Source organism: Tinamus guttatus, unplaced genomic scaffold, assembly GCF_059628265.1.
Source record: "Tinamus guttatus ecotype Peru unplaced genomic scaffold, ASM5962826v1 Tinamus_guttatus_pri_ptg000215l, whole genome shotgun sequence".
NCBI lineage: Eukaryota > Metazoa > Chordata > Aves > Tinamiformes > Tinamidae > Tinamus > Tinamus guttatus.
In genome coordinates this window covers 3,769,258-3,794,639 of record NW_028288749.1, presented here as the reverse complement: position 1 = coordinate 3,794,639, position 25,382 = coordinate 3,769,258, and the positions used below count along the sequence as shown (strand labels likewise).

Genomic DNA, 25,382 nt, shown 5'->3' with positions numbered 1-25,382 from the left:
ATGGAGCCTCTCTCCCATTTCCAGCGGCAGCTGCAAAGATCCCTCCTGTTGGTGCACTCCCCTGCTTCTTCTCCTCTTTATCTTTGCTTTCCATTTTTTCCTAATAAGTTTTAGTTCCCTAATAAGATCTTTTTTCCTGAATCTTCAGACTCTCCAAGTAGTTATTTATTCAGTATTTGAGCGGCCCTACTGATTGCTACGCAGGGGACATTGTGGAAATAAGAGGCCTTTGCTGTCCTTGGTTAATTTGGTGGTCTCTGGTAAAACTCCTCAATCTGTGTGCAGCTGTTCTTCTAAACTATTTCTCATGGCTTTGCAGTGTCCTCTAACACCAGCAATTGTGTGAAAGCCTGGATTCCAACATTCCGCTGTGTGTGTCCAGCATGTAGCAGGTATTGGCGTGCTGGGATCTCCAAGATATAATCTGCTCCATTTTCTGAGGGCTGTGTTACCTTGTCTTTGTAGTCCGATCAGAGCACATCCTTGACAGAGGTGGGGTTTTTTGTTTTTGTTTTTTTAAGGAGATGGTATTATAGTGATTAAATCTCTTCCTTGAACAGTCTCTTCTTAAACCTATTGTAAAAGAAGTTGTGAACATCATCTGGAACTCTTGGACAAACTCCTGGACCCTAAAAGGTCATCTTTTATATGTATTTTGTGAGCTCTTCTGACTTTGATGTGTTTTGAGGGCTTTGGATCTGAAAAGGTCTTGGCAAAAAGGACACATTGTTATTTTTTTTAAAAAAGGAGCCACTTTTGTAACGTATTTATGTATTCTGGAAATTATTTATATTTTTGATATATTATAGCCTTTTTATTTAATTTATATAAATAAACAGAATAAGATCTTGATGATAAACTGTAACAGGTAATGCCTTAGGAAGGCCCGGGGCAGCCTAAGCAGCAGTCCTGGGTCTAGCTGGGAGCAGTAGTGGCTCCACAGTGAGCGCTCTGGCTGGAAGGGTCCTCAGCAGAGGACGGAAGGACAAGGTGAGTCGTGGCACAGGGGCCCAGCAGCAAGGAGAGCTGGAACAAGGGATTGCTGCGCAGTGGCTGGAGAGAGGAAGATCACCAGGTTTGTTTGAGATGGAGAGCACCAAGGTAGGAGAGACTCCAGGTAAGGCTGGGGAAGGTGTTTTGGTCAGCCAGAAGGAGAGATGGGGAAGACTTCCTTGCAGAAAAAGGACGACTTTCTTGCAGAAAAAGGCCAAGTTTTGCCTTAAGTGGCATTCTAGGAAATACTGTTTCCCATAATGTATCACGTATTTCTCTCTTGTCAGTCTTAATATCTGAAAATAAGTAAGATCCTTTTCCATCTTCTCTGCTGTATTCCTAGTCAAGACATTTATCATCAAAACTTTTGCAATCAATTCTTTCTTATATCTTGACCTTCAGCAAATACAGTGTTACACTTTGGGCATATAAATTACAATCGTTCAACTAATAGGACTGCACCAAAAGAAACTTGGTAGCATGTTAAGAAAAAAAAATTTTAAAAAGAACAGTTACTGAAAATGCCTATATCCTCTTTTCTGTCATCCTTAAGCCTTTCAACAGAACACTTTGCCTAATGAAACAAAACAAAAATTTAACAACTGTGCCATTCGGGTTGGAGATAACATTTTGCAGAGGCTTGTCTCAGTATTCTTGTGGCTACAGTTGACAAAATTAAATGGTTTTCCTAATTCTAACAATTCTCCCAAAAGAGGAAAAATGACTTGCAGCATGTCAGATAGGTCACAATGCAGCCTGCATGCTGCAAATTATCAGAAAGCCATTATTCATTCACCTGCTCCGTTAATCTGTACGCAAGGGTGTCTCTTCCAGCTAATATTGATGTTTCCATCTGCCAGTGATGACGTTATCAATCAGTTTCATCTGTATACTTTTCTCTGTTTTCGTATGTTCCTAACACAGGGTCATATCTCTCTTGGAAAATCCATTGTCTCTCTAAGAAAAAAACCTTTTCAACTAAGATTTGAATTGTTTCCTACGTTACAAAGTAGCCAATATGTTATTGGCAATGCATAAAGCCTTTGGCCTACCCCGACACACCTGATGAGCTCCAAATGAGCTTGGGAAAAAACCATTTCCAAATGTGTGTGACAACGAAGTGATCTGTGTGAGTGCCTATGGATACTAGTAGAGCAACTGTTGCAGCTACTGCCTGTTGTTTTGTGCATTATCACATTTCCTACCTACAAAATCAGTAGGGTGATGACTGTTGTGCCCTCCCTTTCTACCTGACCAATAACTCCCAACTATTGTGTTTACGGTGCTAAAGTTTAGGTACCGAAGTGCTAAATACAAGAACAGCCTTGTGCTCATCCAAGGGCCTCCTGGAGCCTTTGGTAGCTCCATGCTGGTGGATTCCGTGGGCTTTGGTCAGTGACCTGTGCGCTTCAGCTCCATGGTGGCCATACGAAGGACGGGGGGAGGCCTGGCCACGCAGGTCCCACGGAGGTTCCTGGGGACACAGGTAATGCGTTCACGGAGCGTTCCGACCTCCTTGCGTGCGGTTGCTCTTCCCTTTCATCTCGCCCCAGCCGCGGTGGTGGCTGACGTGTGTCCCTGACGCCTGGGCCCTGGTGCCGGCAGCCCTCCTGGCGGCCTCCCAGGGCAGGTCTCCGCTCTCCTGCTTTGCCCCTCTGCTTTCGCTGGGGACCTCGAGGGCCAAGAACCTTCCTCCTGCTCCTGCACGAGGCCTCTGCTTTCGCTGGGGACCTCGAGGGCCAAGAACCTTCCTCCTGCTCCTGCACGAGGCCTCTGCTTTCGCTGGGGACCTCGAGGGCCAAGAAGCTTCCTCCTGCTCCTGCACGAGGCTCAGGAGCGGCTCCCCCGCGTGACAGCGGCGCTTCCCCCACGGGGGAGCCGCGTGCTGCAGGTAACGAGCTTGCCCGCCGTTCATACTCGGCAGCAACGGGCCCTGAACGGCGACGCCTCGTAACGCGCCCGGACAGCGCCAAGCACCGGCAGCAGCGCCGCCGCCGCCGCCATTTCACGTCGTCCTCGCAGGCCGCGGCCGCGACCGCCGCCTGCCATTGGCCGCCGCCGTCACGTGGCTCCGCCGCCGGGCTGTGGGCGAAAGGATCAATGTGCAATTTGCAAAAAGAAAGGACACTGGAAAAATGAGTGTCCAGAAAAAGGAGAAAGGAGGCCACCTAGAGTACTGGTGGCAAAAGAAGATAGTGACTGAAGGGGCCGGGACTCGGAACCCTTCCCCAAGTCTTGGGTAGAATTAGAAATGGAAGGGAAACGTGTAAAATTTCTGGTAGACACAGGGGCTGAATACTCAGTAATAAATAAAGCAGCGGGGAAACTATCGACAAGGAAAGCTCGAGTACGAGGGGTAAATGGGAGTAAGGTATATCGGTGGACATCAGAAAGGAAGGTAGATGTAGCTAATAGACAAATCACACATTCATTCTTGTATATACCGGAGAGTCCGGTACCCTTAATGGGCCGGGATCTCCTAACTAAATTGGGGGTAAGGATATATTTCGAGGACGATGGGGTAAAGATCAATGACCGGGAAGGACAACCGATACAGGTCCTGACTGTTAGATTAGAGGACGAATATAGACTGTATGAAGAGAGGAAGGAAGAAATTGGACCAGAAACTCAAAAATGGATGAGGGAACTCCCGGAAGTATGGGCAGAGAATTCAGGGGTAGGAGAGGTTAAAGGGAAAACTCCTCTGGTCGTGGAATTAAACCAGGAGCTCACCCGATTAGCGTTAAACAGTACCCAATGACCCCTGAAGCTCGACAAGGGATAGCGAAGCACATTAAAAGGTTACTGGAAGCTGGCATTCTGCGTAAATGCAAATCTCCTTGGAATACTCCTCTACTGCCAGTAAAGAAGCCCGGAGGAGATTTCAGGCCAGTTCAAGATCTGAGAGAAGAGTGGAGGATGTGCATCCTACAGTCCCGAATCCATACACTCTGTTAAGTACGATGTAGGGTACGGCGCTCGGAAGATCTCGCGATGTACGGGAAGAATAGGGAACTAAGGCATATGCCATATTAGGTAAAGAGCAATGCTTATTGGCTATATAGGCATGCTTCCGCCTTCGCTACCTTTATAAGATCCAGCCTGCATATATTAAACGCCATTTGCAGCATCCTCATATTGGTGTCTGTGCTCTCTGGCCCGGGCACGGGTTGGACATGCCTGGCCGCCTCGGCGGACGGAGTTGATTGCCGATGTCAGGCAACAAGTGGTGACCCCGACGTGATACTCCGAGGCGGCGGACCGCAGGCAGTCGAGGGATCCGGATCATGGAAGGGATAATCAAGGTCGTATTATCGTTTGCTCGTGAATGGGGGATTTCTATGAAATCGAAAGCAGTTAAGAGCTGCATTGAGCGGCTCCTTGAAGAAGGGGCGGTTAACAGTGCCGGGGAAGTTTTATTCCCCCAGCACTGGCAGAGATGTACCACCGCGTTAACGGAATATGGTATGTCTAAAGGGAGTGCGAAAGATCTAAAGACATGGGGAGTGATACGGCAGGTCCTCCAGAGAGCAAGGGAGGAGAGGGAGACTTGGAGGGCAGCACGGGAGGCGCTCGGGAAGAGCGAAGCAGTGGGAGTGCAGACAGAGGCTGATGAACAGACCCTCTGCAAGCTTTCGATCTGGTGCAGAGAGAACGGGTTCAAAGCCGAACCCCACCTAGTATTCAAACCCGATGTGAAAGCCAAAAGCAAAGTGGCCATCGGAGCTACGGCAGCCTTTGCAAGCACTTCAGGACCGGGACCGCCACGCCACTGAAAACCGCTGGTGTTTGGAGATCCATCGCTAACCCCCCCGCCCGTGCCTGCCTCTGTGCCTGCACCTGCGGCGCCTACACTGTCTGTGCCCCCGCTTCCGCTTGTTAGATTGCCTTGAAAAAAGGAGAAAGGGGGGCTGGGGAAGAGAAGGCGAATGAGATCAAGGAAACTTATGTTGCTGAAGGCTTGATGAAAGCCAGGAGGGAGGTGCAGAGGAATTTGATTCATCTTTTAAAAGTAGGGGTTGAAGAACTGTAATGCTTTAAGTGAGGACGGAAACCGTTATTAGGGCTATTATTTCTATTTGCTATGTTCATCTCTATTATGTGTTGTATCCTTTGTATATTGATGCCGACACGAGGTATGGTTGAAAGGTGGAAATTTGTATGATCTGTAGAGTCTTAAAACTATTGTGCAAAACAGAATCCAAGACCCTGAGAAAGAAGATGTTTGCCTGCCCAGGCTGAGCGATAAGGAGTGCGGAGGCGGCTGCCCAGCCAGGCTCAGAGCCGACCTCCTCCAAAAGCAGCTGAAGGCGGCTGCTCGACCGGGCTTGTAGCCAACTTAACTGCAAACATCCTCTAAATTAGTTTGAAGGTCAAACACCCGAGAGGGAGGGAGATGAGAAAGGCAGGACCCTCAGACTGACGACTGGGACAATTTACTGACATGCGCACCTGCGCACCCAGGAGGGAAGGTTATGTGACTGAAGGCGGAGTTTGTCCGCCCCCTGGTCTGCCTGCTGGCACGTACTGGCCCTACGTGGCAGGATGCACCGGGCATAAACAGACAGTGCAGAGAGAAAGGAGGGGTGAGACTCCTAACACTGAGACCCACGTTGTCTCTGCGGGGACGCCCGCTGAGTTGGGAGCCTGTCAGCAACCCTCTAATCTGCCAACTTGAGAGAATGTTCAGTCTCAGTGTCCTGCCGACAAGTATTACCTCACGAGTAATTAGGCATACTTTGCTTCTTTAACGTGCTTTCACCTGAATAGCCGTAGCCACTTTGTTCTGTGTGATTATTGCCGAATCCCAAACCCATTCGCAACCTAATTGGCAGCGAGGATGGGATTAGGCAATTGAGACAGTGGAACTCACTAGTGGAGTGCACAGCTACGTGAGGTCGTGCCACTGGATGGAAATTGTGTTTGTGCTGTTTGTATCTGTGGTTTTTAGATCTTTATTGTGTAATATATATCAGCAGAGAGGGCTAAATAAGCACAACAAGAAAGTCCAGAATTTGAAAGTGGGAAAGTCAGGAATAACTCAGACTACGGCGTCCCCCCCCACCTCCCCCACCCACCCACCCCACCGATGGAGGACTGGGAGCCGTACTCTGACTTGTATCCTTGGAAAGAGACTAGGGAAGTACTTCAGCATGGGAAACAAGAATGAAGCGATGGCCAAGCTCCAGTGCAACTGACACGGAAGGACCTGCAACAGTCCTTACAAATTGTAAAAGCCTCAATGCTACTGGAGCGAGGGCCTCCTTAATATACAGAAATCCCAAGCAATTTCTGGGGAGGAAACCAAATTGAAGCTATGCAAACATAAATAGAAATGGAAATCGAAAACCTTTCAAAAGGATTTGGACATCTTAATAATCGATTTAAAAGATTGTTTTTTCACCATACTATTACATCCTGAGGACCATGACATAGTGGAACATATGAACCAAACGCTGAAACGCCAGCTACGAAAAACGAAAAATTGGCAAGAGCAGAATATGTTTTAAAATTTTGAGATTGCCCCAGGATAGCCTAGTCCCTCTGATGGTCAAACACAGGGCTGGGCTAAAGGGAGGCCTGACAGAAGTAAAGTCGGGTCCGTGTAAGGTGATGCTGACAGACTGGAACACGGGAAAATGGACGGGACCCTTGGGCTTAATAACCTGGGGGAAAAGGGTATGCTTGTGTCGTTACAGATACTGGAACCAGATGGGTGCCAGCAAAAATGGGCGAGACCTTGGCTGGAAGCAAACTCGCATACATCAAACGTAGCAGGCAGGCAGCTGGTACCCTAGCTGTGGAAAGTGTGAGCCTGCAGAAGAACAACATGGGAGGAAGAAGTGTTACTGTTATTATTAGCTGTATATTGTGGCTTTTAGGAGGAACGGCTGGTGGGATGACCTCACAACCCATACACCTCAGTGATGGAGGATTCGACTGGACCCCGACCTACTAAGAAAGCGCCTTGTCCGGTTGAAAAGGAAATATTGGAGAACAGCAAAACAAACGATCGACATGGCAAGACGAGGAAAGGGTCTCTTTGCGTTATCCTGCTGATACAGGTTGTATGGAGTCGACCAGGAAACACAGAATCCTAGGCCCGACAATGGGCGAGGGCGAGAGGCGCATCCCATTATTGCCTCCCCACCGGGGTGGAAAAAGGGGAAAGTCCTGATCTCAACCTGTGTTGAAAATGTTGCAGTTTGAAAGCCGTAGTGGTAATGGTGGTGGGGGGGAAGGAGGTATCAAAAAAGGTATCGGATTCACGAACAGTCTGTTAACTGCAGGTCCGATTGCCCCCCTGCAAACGAATAGTCGAGTTCACAAACAGTATGATTTATTCAAGTGCAGCATTTACAAAGCAGGTTTCGGATGTTAGTACAGGAAATTCTCTACTAGAGCATGGGGTTTTTAGCTAGCTCTGATGTACAAATGTGCAATCATCACTCACCCCAGAAAATGGGAGAAGACGTCCAGGCTCGAGTCTCCTCAGGCAGCGTCCTGGCGCAAGGGGAGGGAAGGGGGCTCAGCCTCTCAACTGACCCAGGAGTTACGATGAATTCTTCCCTCCAGACTTTTCATCCTTAGTTCACCTTTTATACTTTTCTTTACATTCAGGTGGAGATTGAGTGACTAAAGTCATACTTAACCTTGTTGTTGATTGGTGGAAAAGTTTCTCGCTTTCATTTAAAGGTACAGTCAACCGAAAATCTAAAGCGCATGCTCAGTGAGGGGTGGTCGTACCTCGGAGGCGGGTAACTTCTGAGATGGAGGTACGGTTTTCACATTATAATGAGCAAAGTTTAAGAAAGTTCATCATTTGCCACTTTTGCTGGCACAGCACCGGACTTGTTATCGTATATCTCTCATTAGACAGCCACTGTGCAGCTTATCAGCAGCCCAGCACAGGGAGTGCAACAGAGTTTGGCCGCGGAGCTTTCACCCTGCTCCGTCCTCCGTTACTCCCTTTCACAGCTGCGAGGAGGGCAGATTGTGTTGCCCAGGGAACCAGGGAGGAGCAGAGTCCGTGCATACCAACCATCCTAGAAGTGGCAACTGTGTAGCACCCCAAGCAGGCCTCTGTAATGCCAGAGCTGTGTGAGGCCCTAGTTTTCCTCTCAGGTCCTGCTTTCAAACAATTCTTCTACAAACTCTCCTTCCACACAATCCACTAACATGCTTTGCTTTTGTAAGCTTTGCGGCTTCACTAACAGATAACGCTTTATGCAAATTAATGGCACAAAGAGCAGCAAATCTCACAATACTGCCTAGTGGGACAGTGTATGGGGAATCATGGTCACCATATGGGTCATATGTTAATGTGACATACCGCTCCCATCATGTGAATTTCACAGGGTACCTAGAGATAGTCACTCAGAAGGCTCAGAAATGGGAGAGAAAGATTACATCAGACCCCTCTGCCACCTGTGAAAGTTATAATACAATAAATATAGACAGAGGTGTGGGAAGATTTAGCTACGGGGATGATGAAGGAAACAGGGAGTGGATTATACCCGAAGACTTGTTAGACACTCAGGTACAAGATGGACAAACGGTACTATAATTCTCCCCACCTGAAACGTTTCCTGCTCTAGCGCGCTATGCTTGCTGGCTGCTGCATACCTACCACCAGACAAAATACCCCCAACCCTTGTAAAATTTTTTGCCCCCATGTCACCTGATGTCTTTTTACCGGGTAATATGAGCGAGGCACCATTCCTCGTCCTGGTGAATGCTAATATTACTTGCCTCGGCCCGATCTTAGGATCAACAGGGCTATACAAAATTCAAAGCTCGACCTGTCACTTGTTGCGGACGAATAAAGCAGTAAACACGTTGTCTCAACAGATAGCGGCAGATTTTAGGGATGTCAACAAGATACTCAAAGCACATCACGAGGCCATCAACGTAATCTTCAAGATTCTCCAGGTGGGGGGAGGCCGGTCCAGAACATTCAAAAACCTAACATTTTGTTGCCTGACCACAAAAGACTACGAGAAGATCGACAAGAGGTCGGAGGCCATTCAAAACGTAGGATCAGATCTGCTACAGATGATAAGACGTAACCCAGGAAACTGGAGATGGCTTGAGAGCATAGGCAACAGTATCTGGACAGGATTACTATCCTGGTTCAATTGAATTGATTGTGGAAGCTTGGGTTGATTATCATTATGGTATTGACTGGTGTCTTTTGCGGCATGTCTATTTTGTCATGTATAACCCACTATGTATTGCATCAGCTACGACGCTCACAGAAACAAGGCAGTCACAATGTACGCTATCAGCAGCTTGTTCAAAGTAGTGATATTTAGGATATTTAGATTAACATGGGGGGGGGGAGATGTAGGGTACGGCGCTCGGAAGATCTCGCGATGTACGGGAAGAATAGGGAACTAAGGCATATGCCATATTAGGTAAAGAGCAATGCTTATTGGCTATATAGGCATGCTTTCGCCTTCGCTACCTTTATAAGATCCAGCCTGCGTATATTAAACGCCATTTGCAGCATCCTCATATTGGTGTCTGTGCTCTCTGGCCCGGGCACGGGTTGGACGTGCCTGGCCGCCTCGGCGGACGGAGTTGATTGCCGATGTCAGGCAACATACGATGCCACCAGATATGGGATGGTATACAGTTTTAGACTTAAAGGATGCCTTCTTTACCATCCCCCTGACAAAACAGAGCCAGGAAATGTTTGCTTTTGAATGGGAAGATCCCGAGAGCGGATACAAGGGTCAGTTAACTTGGATCCGATTACCACAAGGGTTCAAAAATTCGCTGACTTTGTTTAATGAAATACTGCAGGAAGATTTGAGTGAATTCAGGAGACAGAATCCTAGTGTGAAATTGCTTCAGTATGTGGATGATCTGCTGCTAGCAGCAAGAACGAAAGAGGAGTGCGAGGAAGGTACGAGGAAGTTGTTGCAAGAATTAAATAAACTAGGCTACCGAGCAAGTGCTAAGAAAGCTCAGCTATGTAGTCCTGAAGTAACATATCTGGGATATAAGATACGAGATGGTAGGAGATGGCTAACTGATGCCATGAAAGAGACTGTTCTTTGGATTCAGGAGCCCAGATCTCCAAGGGAGGTTCGAGAATTCTTGGGGACAGTAGGATACTGCCGTTTGTGGATACCTGGATTTGCAGAAAAAGCGAAACCTCTGTATGAGGCGAGTCGAGAGAAACCGGACTGGCAGTGGACAGAAGCTATGGGAAAATCTTTTGAGGAACTGAGATTAGCCCTGCTAGAGGCCCCTGCACTTGCACTCCCGGACCCAGATATGTGAGCGAAAATGCGGGAGTTGCCAAGGGAGTGTTAACGCAGAAGCAAGGACCTTGGAAAAGGATAGTGGCATACTTCTCAAAGAAATTAGACCCAGTTGCCGCAGGGTGGCCCTCGTGCCTTAAAATCATTGCAGCCGTGGCAATGATGGTTAAGGACGCAGACAAACTCACGTTTGGGCAAAAGCTGTATGTAACGGCTCCTCGTTACGCAGAGGCATTACTCAAACAGCCGCCTGAAAGATGGATAACAAATGCTAGGCTGACTCATTACCAAGCCTTACTTTTAAACCCAGAAAGGATTATGTATACGTCCCCAACGACTTTAAATCCAGCCACCCTCCTACCTAACCCAGAATATGAAACACCTGTGCATAATTGTCAGGAGGTGTTAGCTGAAACTGCGACAGTGCGGGAAGATTTAAAGGATGAGCCACTGCAAGGGGGAAAAGTGTGGTTTACAGATGGAAGTAGCTTGGTCGAGCAAGGAAAAAGAAGGGCGGGAGCTGCAGTGGTTAATCAGAAGGGAGAAATAGTTTGGAGCCAGCGTTTACCAGACGGCACTTCGGCTCAGAGAGCGGAACTGATAGCCTTGGCTAAGGCACTAGAAATGGCAGAAGGAGAGCGAGTGACAATTTATACAGATAGTCGCTACGCATATGGGACAGTGCATATACACGGAGCAATATACAGAGAAAGGGGATTTCTTACCTCCGCAGGAAAAGAAATCCGAAACAAAGAAGAGGTTTTGCACTTGCTGTCAGCTTTGCAGAAACCAAAAGCAGTGGCAATTGTGCATACCTTAGGACATCAGAAGAAAACCGATACGATAAGTAGAGGGAATGCAGCTGCAGATAGTGCAGCCCGGCGAGCTGCGTTAGAAGGACAAATACAAAGGGTACTAGCCCTGACTCACAACACTTTAAGAGAAGAAGAGGAAATTGGAGAGGATGAATACACCCCGGAGGAGAGGGAGTGGATTCAAAAGGTCGCAGAAAAGCAAAGTGCAGGAGAAGGACATTACGATACAGAAGGAAGAATGTTAATTCCTAAGCGGTTGGGACAGAAGATGGTGCAACAGTTACACAGTACCACACACTTGGGGGAAAGAAAAATGGGACTGTTAATAGAAAAGTTTGGGTTGAGATTCCAAGATCAGAGGAAAATATTAAGAGGGATAATAGAGGGGTGTCAAGCATGTCAGGAAATGAAACCATTGAGGGTCAGGAAGGTACATGAAGGTATAAGGGAAAGGGGTGGTGAGCCTGGAAGGCATTGGGAAGTAGACTTTACAGAAATAAAACCAGGTAAATACGGATATAGATATCTGTTGGTATTAGTAGACACCTTTTCAGGGTGGGTGGAGGCCTTTCCCACTAAGCAAGAAACAGCCCAGGTGGTACCGAAAAAACTTTTGGAAGAAATAATCCCCAGATATGGGATACCGGTGAGCATCGGGTCTGATAATGGACCAGCTTTTGTGGCAAGGGTTACACAGGAATTAGCCCGAGCACTGGGAACCAACTGGAAATTGCATTGTGCCTATAATCCTCAAAGTTCGGGTCAGGCGGAAAGGATGAACAGAACCTTAAAGGAAACCCTTGCTAAGCTAGTAAAAGAGACTGAAGAGAACTGGGTAACAATGCTACCTTTTGCCCTATACCGGGTCCGGATAACTCCATATGTACTAGACTTTACACCATTTGAAATAATGTTTGGGACCCTACCCCCAGTATATCCGTTAGAGATAAGGAAGGGAATAACTAAAAACTCAGGAATGAGGAAAGAGATGCAGATCTTAAAAGAAATACAAGATGAGTTATTCCCATTACTACAAAACTGGTATAAAAGAAATCAGAAGGGGTCAGAAATGGATATCGAACCTGGAGATTGGGTGTGGGTAAAAAGGCATAACCCAAAAACATTAGAAAGCAGATGGAAGGGACCTTATGTAGTAATTTTAGTAACACCCACTGCCGTTAAGGTCGATGGAATAGGACATTGGATTCACCATTCCCACGTCCGGAAGCTAAACAAAGAAGAGCGGAAGAAAGCAGAGGAGTGGGAGGTCCGAAGGAATAGTAACAATCCTCTGAAATTGAAATTAATTAGGAAAAATGTACAGTAACACAATTTGGGTAATTATGGTCCTGCTAATTATGATTCTGAGGTGTTCTAATGGGATATACAACATAGAAGAGAGAAGTAATATGTGGGTGACTTGGGCAAATAACACGGGGAATCAGGAATTCTGCCTGTCCCTCACCACCGCTAGTAATCCATTCAGAACCTGCTTGTTTGGGAAGCCGGGATTTGATGACAACAGTTTTAAAAAGGTATCTACGGGAAACTGTTCAGGGGTAGTAAGTGCCTCGGAATGTGCCGTAAGGCTAATTAAGGGATTAAATACCTCATTGCCTTGGGACCCCCAAGAGCTCAATTTGATGGGGGCACAAGCAATTGGAAATAGTTCCAATAATTGGACCCAAACGTGTTTTATGTTTGGGGACAAGTTTTTTGGAGAAAAGGGAGGAGTGAGATTCCTGGCACAATGGAACATTATAATTAAAGGAGGCCCTAGGCCCCAATGGTGGAATGCTTCGGGTTGGACTGATGTATCTCCCGACCCAATATTCGACTGGCGTAAGACCATAGGAGGAGATGGAACCTTCGGTCCCATATATGCAAACGGGACATTCTGTGGGATAAATGGGACAGTCGACGGGTTACAACAACGATTCCCTGCGTGCGGGATTACCCTTAGGAGCATATGGGGGGGATCCATCAGGACAGGTACATAATAGGACAGATTTACTATGGAATAATGATACCGCTAAGGCCTTGCCAGATGGAGTGTTTCTAATTTGTGGGGATAGAGCATGGCAGGGAATACCTAAGAATGCCTATGGGGGACCGTGTTATTTAGGGCAACTGGCAATGATAGCCCCGTCTAGAGCTAAGTTGTTAACTATGAAGCAGGAACAAAGAAGGCAAAAGCGTTCCCTTGGTTTAACACCGGAATGTGATGATAACGTACAATTAATATCTGTAACCGCGCGGGTCGCCTTAGCTATCTTTGTGCCAGGAGCTGCAGCAGGAAATGCATTAAGGGAGCTTTCGAAGTTAGCCTGTTGGAGTGAGAAGCAAGCAAATGCGACAACCGAGGTATTGGAACAACTCCTGCTCGATCAGAACAGCCTGCGACACGCACTACTACAGGACAGAGCGGCTATAGACTTCTTGCTCCTCGCCCATGGACAGGGATGTGAGGAGTTTGAAGGACTATGTTGTTTTAACCTGTCGGACCATAGCCAATCGATTCAACAACAATTGCGCTGGCTCAAGGAACACACTCAGAAGATAACACGGGAAGAAGGACTGATGGACGGATGGCTAGAGTCATTGTTTGGAGGGTTACCTGGGTGGATATCAGGACTGATAAAAGAAGGATTACGCGTATTTGTAATTCTGTTATTACTGTTACTGTGTATCTGTATAATGTGGAAATGTGTAATGGGGGTAATGGAAAAAGCTACAAATCGAGTTAATTCTATGCACATAATGTTCATGCGACAAACTCAGAAAGATCGAGAAAGGATTCTCTGATATTAGCAAACGAAAAAGGGGGGAATGTAGGGTGCATTAGCAGGGAAGGTAGTGGTTAAATAGCTAATGTAGAATAAGCTGAGTCTTAGAGCACAAGGACCCATGATAACTGGCAGAGTCCGGATGTCTTGCTCATGGCAGGGGCAGAACCCTTGATAGATGGCAGGGTCAGGATGCCCTGCTCATGGCAAGGTCTGGACCCTTGATAGGTGGCGGGGTTAGGGTGCCCTGCCCTCAATCAGGATGATAGGGGGGCTGCTTATCCAGATGTTTTAATTCAGCAAAATAGATAACATTAACAAGAATGCAAAACAGGAAAACGGGAGGGGGAACACTCTTGGGTAAGAACGGTATAAAAGAGGGACGCTCGAAGTGGTCGGGGTCCGTGGTGTGACCCCTGCGTGGGAAAGCCCGGACCCCAGCTAGCTGGTAATACTTATTATCTTTCTTCTATTAATAAAAGACAATATATCTATGGTGGTTGTCCCTCTCCCTGTCAGTTCGGATACCGGACCTAACAGCACCTCACACCAAGGAGAACAAGCCAGGTCAAAGCGCCCATGAGGGATGGTGACTCAAGTCTCACCGTGTAAAGAAGAGGCATTTCTTTCTCACATCTTTTCCCTCCAGCGTGTGTCGTTAAAGGTGCCAGAAATATCAAGGGGTGGCAAAGATGCTGCTGGTGCGCTGGGCTTGGAGGTGGCAAAGGCCCCCACTTTCCAGGGGTAAAAAAAACAACAACAACAAACAAGGAGCTGTATGTGTATAATTCCCTTATCTCTACAGTTTTGCTTTACATTCACTGGCCCATCCCACAGGGCCTGCACATCAGGACACATTCACACGAGAGCCAAGCGAGGCCGACGTTGGCGACGCAGCACAAACGGGGCCTTTGCGGAGATGTCAGAATCGCTGTGGCTGGAGTGAAGCCTGGCGCTAAGGCCAGCGCAGGCCCCCGGGCCCCGCGCCTGCTGCTCGGGGCTCAGCGCTGCCCCGTCCTGACGCGGCTGCTCCGCAGCGGCTCCGCTCTGGGCCGCAGCCCCCGGCACCTCGGGCCCGTCCTGGCCGGCAGTGGAGCAGGCGCCGGGACCGGCCCAGCCGCGTCGCCCCCTCAGTTCACGCGGCAGGCGCGGAGCAGCAGCAGCTGCAGCTGGATGAAGACGGGCGCCATGACCAGCCCGTACCAGAGCTCGCGCGTGCCCTCTGCCAGCTTGTGGCACAGCAGCAGCTCGAAGACGAACTGGAGCCCCAGCACGGTGAGCACCCAGAGCAGCCGCAGCACGGCCAGCCGCTTCTCAGCAAAAGGAAGATCAGGGAAAACGTGGGTCCGCTGGCGAACGGGATGGGCACCCTGGTTACAAATAACACAGAAAAAGAAGATTTGCTGAATGCCCTCTTTGCTTCGGTGTTTACCAAGGGCAGCCCTTTAGAGCCCCAGGCCCTAGGGACAAGAGAAGAAGCCTGGAGAGAGGAAGACTCCCCCTGAGTAGAGGAAGATTGGGTCAGAGAGCACCTAAGGAAACTCGATACCCATAAATCCATGGGCCCTGATGGGATGCACCCCAGAGTGCTGCGGGAGATGGCAGATGTCATAGCTAAGCCACTCTCCAACACCTTTGAAAGGTGCCAGAAGACTGGAAGAAGGCCAATCTCACGCCAGTCTTCAAAAAAGGCAAGAAGGAGGATCCAGGCAACTCCAGGCCAGTTAGCCTCACCTCTGTCCCCAGAAAAGTGATGGAACGGCTCATACTGGCTGTTGTCTCCGGGCACGTGGAGGACAAGAAGGTGCTCAAGAGTAGTCAGCATGGATTCACCAAGGGGAAATCTTGCTTGACTAATCTGATAGCCTTCTATGATGGAATGACCAGCTGGATAGATGAGGGGAGAGCGGTGGATGTCGTCTGTCTCGACTTCACCAAGGCTTCTGACACCGTCCCTCACAACATCCTCCTAGGCAAGCTCTGGAAGTGTGGGATATATGAGTGCACAGTGAGGTGGATTAGGAACTGGCTGGATGGCAGAGCTCAGAGGGTGGTGATGTGCGGTGCCGAGTCTGGTTGGAGGCCTGTAGCTAGCGGGGTCCCCCAGGGGTCAGTCCTTGGTCCAGTCCTGTTCAGTTTATTCATCAATGACCTGGATGAAGGCACAGAGTGCTCCCTCAGCAAGTTTGCTGATGATACCAAACTGGGAGGAGTAGCTGATACCCCAGAGGGCTGCGCTGCCATCCAGAGGGACCTGGACAGACTGGACAACTGGGCGGTGAAAAACCTCATGCAATTCAACAAGGCCAAGTGCAAGGTTCTGCAGCTGGGGAGGAAAAACCCCAGACACCAGCACAGGCTGGGGACCGACCTTCTGGAGAGCAGCTCTGCAGAGAGGGACCTGGGCGTCATGGTGGAGAATAAGTTGACCATGAGGCAGCAGTGTGCCCTTGTGGCCAAGAAGGCCAATGGGATCCTAGGGTGCATTAAGAAGAGCATCTCCAGCAGGTCGAGGGCGGTGATCCTGCCCCTCTACTCAGCCCTGGTGAGGCTGCATCTGGAGTATTGTGTCCAGTTCTGGGCTCCACAGTACAAGAGAGATGTGGAGCTGCTGGAGAGAGTCCAGCGCAGGGCCACAAGGATGATCAGGGGCCTGGAACATCTGCCCCATGAGGAGAGGCTGAGGGAGCTGGGTCTGTTCAGCCTGGAGAAGAGAAGGCTGAGAGGGGACCGGAGCAGTGTCTATAAGTACCTCAAGGGAGGCAGTGAGGAGGATGGTGCTGGCCTCTTTTCCCTGGTGGCCACCGACAGAACTAGAGGTAATGGCCACAAACTGAAGCACCATAAGTTGCACATGAACTTAAGGAAAAATTTCTTAACAGTGAAGGTGACAGAGCGCTGGAACAGGCTGCCCAGAGAGGTTGTGGAGTCTCCTTCTCTGGAGATCTTCAAAACCCGCTTGGATGCAGTCCTGTGCCACGTGCTCTAGGCAACCCTGCGTGTGCAGGGGGGTTGGACTAGATGACCTCCAGAGGTCTCTTCCAACCTTCAGCGTTCTGTGATTCTGTGGTTCTCGCCATCCCAGCAGAGCCGCACAGACACCATGGTGCTGAAGTAGGTGCTGAGGCCGTCGGCGGGGGCTGCTGAGCGCCTCACTGCGGCGGGGACGGCGCTCGGCGCCGGGTGATGACGTCAGCGGCAGCTCCGTGGCTCCCGGCGCAGGGCGCTCTCCTCACTCCCGGTTCCAGCGCCGGTGTCGCTGGGACCGCGATTGCCCGGTCCCCGCGTCCCCGATTCCCCCTTTCCCCGGTCCCCGATTCCTCCTTCCCCCGGTCCCTCCTGTGCCCGTTCCGTCCTTGCCGCGCTGCTCCCGTCACTCTCTTCCTGCTTCCCGCGGTGCCTCCGTCCCCGCTTTCCCCCAGTCCCCGTGAGCCCCTGTCCGTGGTGCCCCCGAGCTCTGGTTCCCGCATGGCCGGGACCGCGATCCCCAGCTCCCCCTTCCCGCAGTGGTTCCCGCTTCCCCCGTTCCCGGTTCCGCAGGCGCCTGGAGCGCGTCCCTGGCAGCGCGAAGCCCCTTCCCCTGCGGGCAGCGGGTGCGGGCGGCGGGGGCAGCGCCCGGGGGCTCTGCGCCGGGGGCGGCCATAGCTGTGAGTGCGGCCGTGTGCCGGGCCCTGGGGCTGCAGCAGCTCTGCCGTCCCGGGCAAGGGGACAGTGCCCGGAGCGGCGGCCGCCGGCGGGAGGGCGGCCGTGGAAAGGCTGGGAGCGCGGCGGGGCCGGGAAAAGGGGCTGGAATGTGAGTTGCTGTCCCTGCGTTTGTGTCCCCTCCTGAGTCAGAGGCTTTGCTGCCTCCTGCTCCCTGCTGTTCGGCTCAGCCTTCTCATCTCCTGTCCTCCCTCTTCCACTGCTCTGCTGCTCTGTGCCCTTCAGCAGACAGTGGCACCCACAGCAGGAATGAAATCCCAGTGGCCTGTGCAGGGGTCCCAGTCACAGCTGAGGGTGCACAAGGACCGGGAAATGGGGTGCTCCCAGGCTGGGTTTTCAGCTCCACACTCTGAGGCCAGGACAGGCCATTGAGCGTCCCCGGGCCAGGGCTGCAGCCACAGGTGACCTGAGCAGAGGCCGGTGCGGAGCCAGGTCACACCACACACCGGGGACTGAGCTGCATTTTGCAGAGCACCTCCCCATGGCCAAGGCCCTTGTTCTGGGCCCTCGGCTCAGCTCCCACCATCGGCACCCCCCCTTACCTGGGACGAACAACATTAAAATCCTTTTGATTCAAGAGCAAAAGATCGAGAATTTCTTTAATGCATTCTGGGAGGCATTCTTTAGAATGCCATTTATTTCTATATTATGTATTTATTTATTTATTATAATATAATTTCTATAATATTTATCTATTTATTATAATATAATTTATATATTTATGAATTTATATATTTATAAGTTTTATAAGTTAATTTATATATTTATAAGTCACCCTGCCCAAGTCAGCCGTCCAGCCTCGATGCCCTCCTACTCTCTTAGAGATGCAGCCCAGCTCCTACATGGCCATTGCATGTGGATGACAACGAGACCCACGAAGGCCACGGCTGCAGCGCGCACGGAGGGTTTTTTCCACACCAAGTGCAGCACCTCCTGTTGGATGGTGTTGGCGACCTCCAGCGCGTAGCCCAGGCTCCAGCCGACGTCCGTGCTCCCGGCCTGCCAAAGGAGAGAGGGGGGCATCGTGAGGACAGCTCTAGCACAGAGATGCCCCTAGCAGCACTGGGGCCCTGCGTGCCAGGCCTGGCACAGGCACAGCGCGTGTCCCCAGGCAGGAGGTCTCCACGAGCCTTGGCCACGGGGCTGAGCTGCACAGCTGCGTGTTAGCAGGAGTTCTGCCAGGATGAGACAGGACAGAAAGAGGATCCCAAGACAGCCCTATGTCCTGGGTGCAAGTCACATTCTCCTCCCATTTAAGGCAGCTGTGGTTCTTTTTTTTTTTTTTTTTTTTGGGGTGGGGGATGTGGCCGTTGGCGGGCAGGGAGGGGGAAATGTGTGAGCTGGTTCCCAGAGCACAACTGGACTGGATCAGAGCCAAACAGAATAAAGCAGAAGGGATGTCCTTGAGGGCACGGGCTGGCCTTGGCTTTTCCAGATGTGCTTGGTGTTAGTTAGCATGGGGTTTTCTTCCCTGTGTCCACATGGCATGGGGATGTGCCCTGATCTTTTAGCTGCAAAACCCTCATCCCTGCTCTCTTCCTCCCCTTGCACTTTAGCCTAATAAAAGAATTCCTTCTCCTACATCATTCCTGAGGTGCAAAGACCCAGACTTTTCCTTCTGTGCTAAGTGAGTTTAAAAAGGTAAGAAAGATCCAAAAGAAAGAAAGGAACAACCACACAAACCAACAAGCACCCAGTGCAAAGAAGGGGTGGCTGTTTCAGCCTTCTCTCACCTCAGGGAAGGAATAGATTAGATAGGTGACGCTGATCCAGCCATAAGCTCTTTCCTCTTGCCGTGTGATGATTCCAACCCCGTGGAAATCCATGGCAAAATCCTTCATGCTCTTAGCAATTCCCTCCATGCTTTCATCTGCTGATGAGTTGTTCTTTTGCCTAAGAAGCATCCAAAATTCAAGAAACAAATGCAGTGAAATAATCCCAATGCAGAGAACCCAAGGAAGCAGTTGGCTTCCTCCTACTTTCACAGATTGCAGCGTTTGGTCCTGAGCAGTTGCTGTGAAATGATGTTTGCTGCTCTCTAGCTTGTACAAGGTGCTCCTTGCTTTTCCTAGGGAAAAGCAAGATGAGGTGGCAGAACAGCCCTTTGGCATTCTACCTTGAACACACTCCCCTACCAGCACCCAACCACGTCTGCAGAAAGTGCGTGCCCTGGTGGGAACCACTGCCTTATGTTGCAGGAAGAAGGAAGAGCAAAGCAAGAGCACGGAGCATTTCCCACTTGGCAAGAAGCAGAGCAGCATCCTTGGTGCTCGTGGGCTCCCAAAAAGGCCAGCGTCTGTCTCTGGGCCCCCAGGGCCCAGCACAGGGGCCAGTACAGCTCAGGTCGTGCCATGGCTCCCCACTGTGCTGCCTTCCTGCCAGGGCTCCCTTGCTCAGGGCAGCTGGGAAGCTCGGCGCAGCCGGCCCCGTGCAGGATGCCGCATTAGCCAGGCTGCTGGCGGCTGCCTGCAGCTTGGCCACCTCCCCTTCTCCTCAGGACGTGCACAAGTACCTCAGGAGCCTGCTGCCTGCTGGTGCTCCAAGAAAAGCTGCTACCTCTCTCCCTTTCTCAGTGGCAATGGCCTTCAGAGCTCTGTCCAGCCACTCTCTTAGGGACTCCAGAGCTTTCGCAGTATCGTTGGCATAGCTTGATGTGCCTGGCCCTGGAAGAGAGTCAGCTCACTCGGATGAGAAACGCCCCGCTTTGGCACACTAAGGAAAGGGCAGCTGGGGTGCTGTATGGCACCCCAGCTGCCATACAAACACACACACAAACCCAGGGCAGCATCAAGGCCACCGCAGAGGGGATACTGACCCTGCACATTACAGAAAAAGCTCTGCCTGATCTCAGCCATGTTGTTCTCATCACCTGTCTCCCTTTTGATGATGAACAGAGTGGGGTGGGACGAGCCGGCGTCCATCCCTCGGTCCACCTGGAAGCACAAATGAAGAGCTCGTGGCTGGCTGGAAGAGCAGCAGGGATGGTGGGGCTGGAGCCCAGCCCTGCCAGGAGACTGGTCACTTTGTCAAAGCTAAGATGTCCCCAAGAGGGTGTCCCAAAGAGCAGCTCTTATTGCTCTTAAAGCGGAGACCCTCCCAAAGCTATGGCAGTCTCAAGCATGGTCGAGCAGAGCAGTGACAGGACAGGGCCCTTCAAGGTCTGGTCTTGAGTCTGAGGTGAAGGGCTCAGAGTCAGCCAGAGGGCTCGATCAGCCTGGCCCATGCTGGCCCCAGCTCCAGCAAGGCTCTTTCAGGGCCCCTGCCTTCTCTCTTCTGCCTGCATTTTGGCATGGCTGGAGAAGACTCACACCTGCAAGACTCATCCTAGCGAGCCCCACACACTCCAAAGCCCTAACATGAGCTCTTGTCTCATGGAGCATCTGTGCCAAATGTCTGCTCTGCAGTGCTGCTCACCTTGGCCTCGGGTGACAAGCTGACCTTGAACAAGACCAGCTGACGGGCAATGAATGACTCCAGGAGCAGTAATGCCAGAACAACAGAGATCAGACGGCTCTTTTTAATGGCCATCCTGGCAAAGGACCCTGCAAAGGTCAACACAGAAAGAGAGAAATTGCTTTGATGTGACGCACTGGGAAGAGCGTTGATGAGTTAAAGCTGCAAGGAGGCCGTTCCCGAAAGCGGCCTCCACGTTGGCCCTCTCCTCAAGGAAGCTGTGGATATCTCGAGGTCAGTGGGCTCCTCTTACCTGCCTGCACTGTCATGCCTGCGCACTGCCCAGCACGCACACACGGGCAGCCAGGGATGGAGCCAGGATTGCTCACAGGCAACAGTGAAGATGGGGAAAACCAACTTACTTGTCCTCTTCGTCCTGTCAGTCGCTCGTGGATACCTGACTGTCAACAGAACTCAGGCAGAGTTCTGGAATTTTGAGCTTCTCTAGGTTACCTCACGTGGGCATTGAGCAGTTGCACGTTGTCATGATGACACCACACGTGCCACTTTTCACATTGCCCTTATGAATCTGTCACCTCTTAAAGAGCAACCTTGGTCATATCCCCTGCCCTGGAATTGCCCGCAGAGCAGCCAGGGTTTTGAGAGCAGGTTTGATTCCAACCAGAAGCAGGATGCGGTTGGAAAAGGAAGGATGGCCGTGCAAGGAGGGGGCCGGGGCCCTGAGCAGAGGCAGCCCCCACTGCCTCCATCTCCTGGCAGCAGCCAGAGCTGTCTCTGAGCTGCTCCTGGCCCTTTTCAGCTCCACACCCTGAGGCCAGGACAGACCATTGAGTGTCCCCGGGCCAGGGCTGCAGCCACAGTTGAGCTGAGCAGAGGCCGGTGGGGAGCCAGGTCACACCACACACCGGGGACTAAGTCCCTCGCTGTCAGCCCTGGCCTCCTCCTGGATCAGACCCCTTTCTGTCACAACCTGGCTGTAGCAGATTCCCTGTGAAGGGACAATCCCCATCACATAGGGAAAATGTCCGCCTCATGACCGAGGGCTGTCAAGAAAAGGAAGCCAATCACTTATTTCATGATCATCAGAGGATCCTACAACGCTGGGGCCATCAGCCCCATGGACATGGTCTTGCCCTGCCCCAGAGTGCTGCCAAGGGACTCGCACATGGTCGTGTTCACAGCTTCGCTGCTGCTGTCTCTGCCTGTGCCCTCAGACACCATCCCCCTGCCTAGAACCTCTCGGGTCAGCCCATTTCTGGAGGACACAAGCTCTAAGCCACCAGGGTGGCTTCTCCACCCGTCCACTGCTGCTCGGCTGGAGCGCTGTATGTGCTGCGTAGCCCCAGCTGAACTCGGTGGCACTCCGCAGGGTCTGTTCTATGGGGTCACTGCTCTGGCTGCAGCGGCTCCCTGTGGCTTCCAAGCCCGTCCTCCTAGGGTCACATTCACCCTGCTCTGCCTGGCCAGGCAGCTCTACCCGGCACCACATCTGTCCACACGTTCCAGAGAGGACACGTCCCAGCAGAGACACAGAGTAACTTTGTGAAGGGGCAGAGCCAGCACAGGTAGCAAAGGGTCACCGAGCGCTGCGGAGCTCAGCGGGGAAGCCCACGACTGCAGGAGGTTTCTTGCAACCATCATTGTCCCCAAATCCAGCACAAAGTTGCCTCTGTGCACCAGAGTAACGTTCGTTGTCTCACAGGTAGGTGAGGGATCCATAGTCCCGAACAGCCTCACAGCTGCAGCTAAATGACACTGAAGCATCTTTACTTTGTGAAACTCACGGTAACTTGCTGATCTCCAAGTCCCCTCGAAAGACTAAAGCCCCCTCATTCAGCCCGGCTCATTTCTAGACGGTCGAGGAGTGTTTCCCACCAAAGCTGTGACCCAGAGAAACTGTCTCCAGGAGCAGCAGCAGCTGCTCCTACTCTGCCCCTTCTCTTGGCCCTCCCAACACCCTTAGCACTACCTTGGGGAATAGGCCTACAACACTAAAAACTGCATTTCTGTTCAACACCATGCACCAGCTCCCTCTGCCTCCCAGCACAATCCGTGAGACAACCTTGCTGGCACCCTGAGGGCAGGAAGTGCCGCTCGGGGAGGGGACAGGAGAAATGGGAACACATTGGAGTAGAACTGCAGAAATCGGTGTTAAGATCATGGCCTCGGACTGCTCAGGACAAGCAGCAGCTTCTCTGTTTCAGGCTGGCAGCAGCTTGAGGTTTACACAGGTGCCGACAGCACATAAACAACCCCCAAAGAATTCTTACTCCAGGCGGCAGGTTTCAGTACAGAAACTTTCCGGGGGAAAATAAACAACAACAAGAAACAAGGAGCTGTATGTGTATAATTCCCCCATCTGTACAGTTTTGCTTTACATTCACTGGCCCGTCCAACAGGGCCTGCACATCAGGACACATTCACACGAGAGCCGAGCCAGGCCGACGTTGGCGACGCAGCACAAACGGGGCCTTTGCGGAGATATCAGAATCGCCGTGGCTGGAGTGAAGCCTGGCGCTAAGGCCAGCGCAGGCCCCCGGGCCCCGCGCCTGCTGCTCGGGGCTCAGCGCTGCCCCGTCCTGACGCGGCTGTTCCGCAGTGGCTCCGCTCTGGGCCGCAGCCCCCGGCACCTCGTGCCCATCCTGGCCGGGGCTGGAGCTGGGGCTGGGGCCGGCCCATAGAATCATAGAATGCATAGGGTTGGAAGGGACCTCTAGAGATCATCTAGTCCAACCCCCCTGCACACGCAGGGTCACCTAAAGCACGTGGCACAGGAATGGGTCCAAGCGGGTTTTGAAGATCTCCAGAGAAGGAGACTCCACAACCTCTCTGGGCAGCCTGTTCCAGTGCTCTGTCACCTTACTGTTAAGAAATTTTTCCTTAAGTTCCTGTGGAACTTTTGGTGCTTCAGTTTGTGGCCATTACCTCTAGTTCTGTTGGTGGCCACCAGGGAAAAGAGACCAGCACCATCCTCTGCACTCCCTCCCTTGAGGTACTTATATACACTGATTAGATCCCCTCTCAGCCTTCTCTTCTCCAGGCTGAACAGACCCAGCTCCCTCAGCCTCTCCTCGTAGGGCAGATGTTCCAGGCCCCTGATCATCCTTATGGCCCTGCGCTGGACTCTCTCCAGCAGCTCCACATCCCTCTTATACTGTGGAGCCCAGAACTGGACACAATACTCCAGATGAGGCCTCACCAGGGCTGAGTAGAGGGGCAGGATCACCTCCCTCGACCTGCTGGAGACACTCTTCTTAATGCACCCCAGGATCCCATTGGCCTTCTTGGCCACAAGGGCACACTGCTGCCTCATGGTCAACTTATCCTCCACCATTACACCCAGGTCTTTCTCCGCAGAGCTGCTCTCCAGAAGGTCAGTCCCCAGCCATCCGCGTCGCCCCTCAGTTCACGCAGCAGGCGCGGAGCAGCAGCAGCTGCAGCAGGATGAAGACGGGCACCATGACCAGCCCGTACCAGAGCTCGCGCGTGCCCTCTGCCAGCTTGTGGCACAGCAGCAGCTCGAAGACGAACTTGAGGCCCAGCACGGTGAGCACCTAGAGCAGCCGCACCACGGTCAGCCCCTTCTCGCCATCCCGGCAGAGCCACACGGACACGATGGTGCTGAAGTAGGTGCTGAGGCCATCAGCGGCGAAGCAGGGCCCGAGCACGGCCCACCAGGAGAGCGCGACGGCCGCGCCGTCCGCCTTGAGCGCCAGCAGCGCGGAGCAGAGCACCAGCGCCAGCCCCTGCAGGCCGAGCTCGCAGGGCGCCAGGCGCAGCCACTGCCCCAGCTCGCGCAGCGACAACAGCAGCGCCGCGTGACGTCAGCGCCGCGCCGTGACGTCACTGCGGCGCCGGGGGTGACGTCGCGCCTGCTGAGTGCCTCACTGCGGCAGGGACATCGCTCGGCGCTGGGTGATGACGTCGGCGGCAGCTCAGTGGCTCCCGGTTCCCCAGGATCCCCCTTCCTCCGATTCCTCCTTTCCCCGGTCCCCGCGTCCCAGGTTCCCGCTTCCCCCGGTTCCATCGTCCCCGGATTCCCCTTCCCCCGGTCTCTCTTCCCGCTTCCCGCGGTGCCTCTGTCCCCAGTTCCCCCAAGTCCCCGTGACCCCCTGTCCATGATGCCCGCGGCTCCCAGTCCTCGTGTCCCTGGGACTTCAATGCTTTGGTTCCCCTTTCTGGTGGTGCCCCTTTCCGCTGTTCTCCATGTCCCCAGTTCCCTCATGTCCCAATGCTCCCCTTGCCAGGACCCCCTTACCCTGGTTTCCCCGTCACCCTGATCCCACCACACCCCTGTATCCCGGTTCCACTTCCCCCGATGGCCCCAGTTTGCAAGTGTAAAGATTTCAGAATACTCTATTTTCAGAAGGAAGAACATGTCAGCCAGGGCATTAGCTTAG

The 25,382-nt window shown here is 51.9% G+C and overlaps 1 pseudogene; it reads right to left on the bottom strand.

Annotated features, from left to right (window-relative positions):
- Nucleotides 1-24,383: 24,383 nt before the first annotated feature.
- On the bottom strand, nt 24,384-24,803 carry LOC148594676 (transmembrane protein 203-like; annotated as a pseudogene).
- Nucleotides 24,804-25,382: the final 579 nt, after the last annotated feature.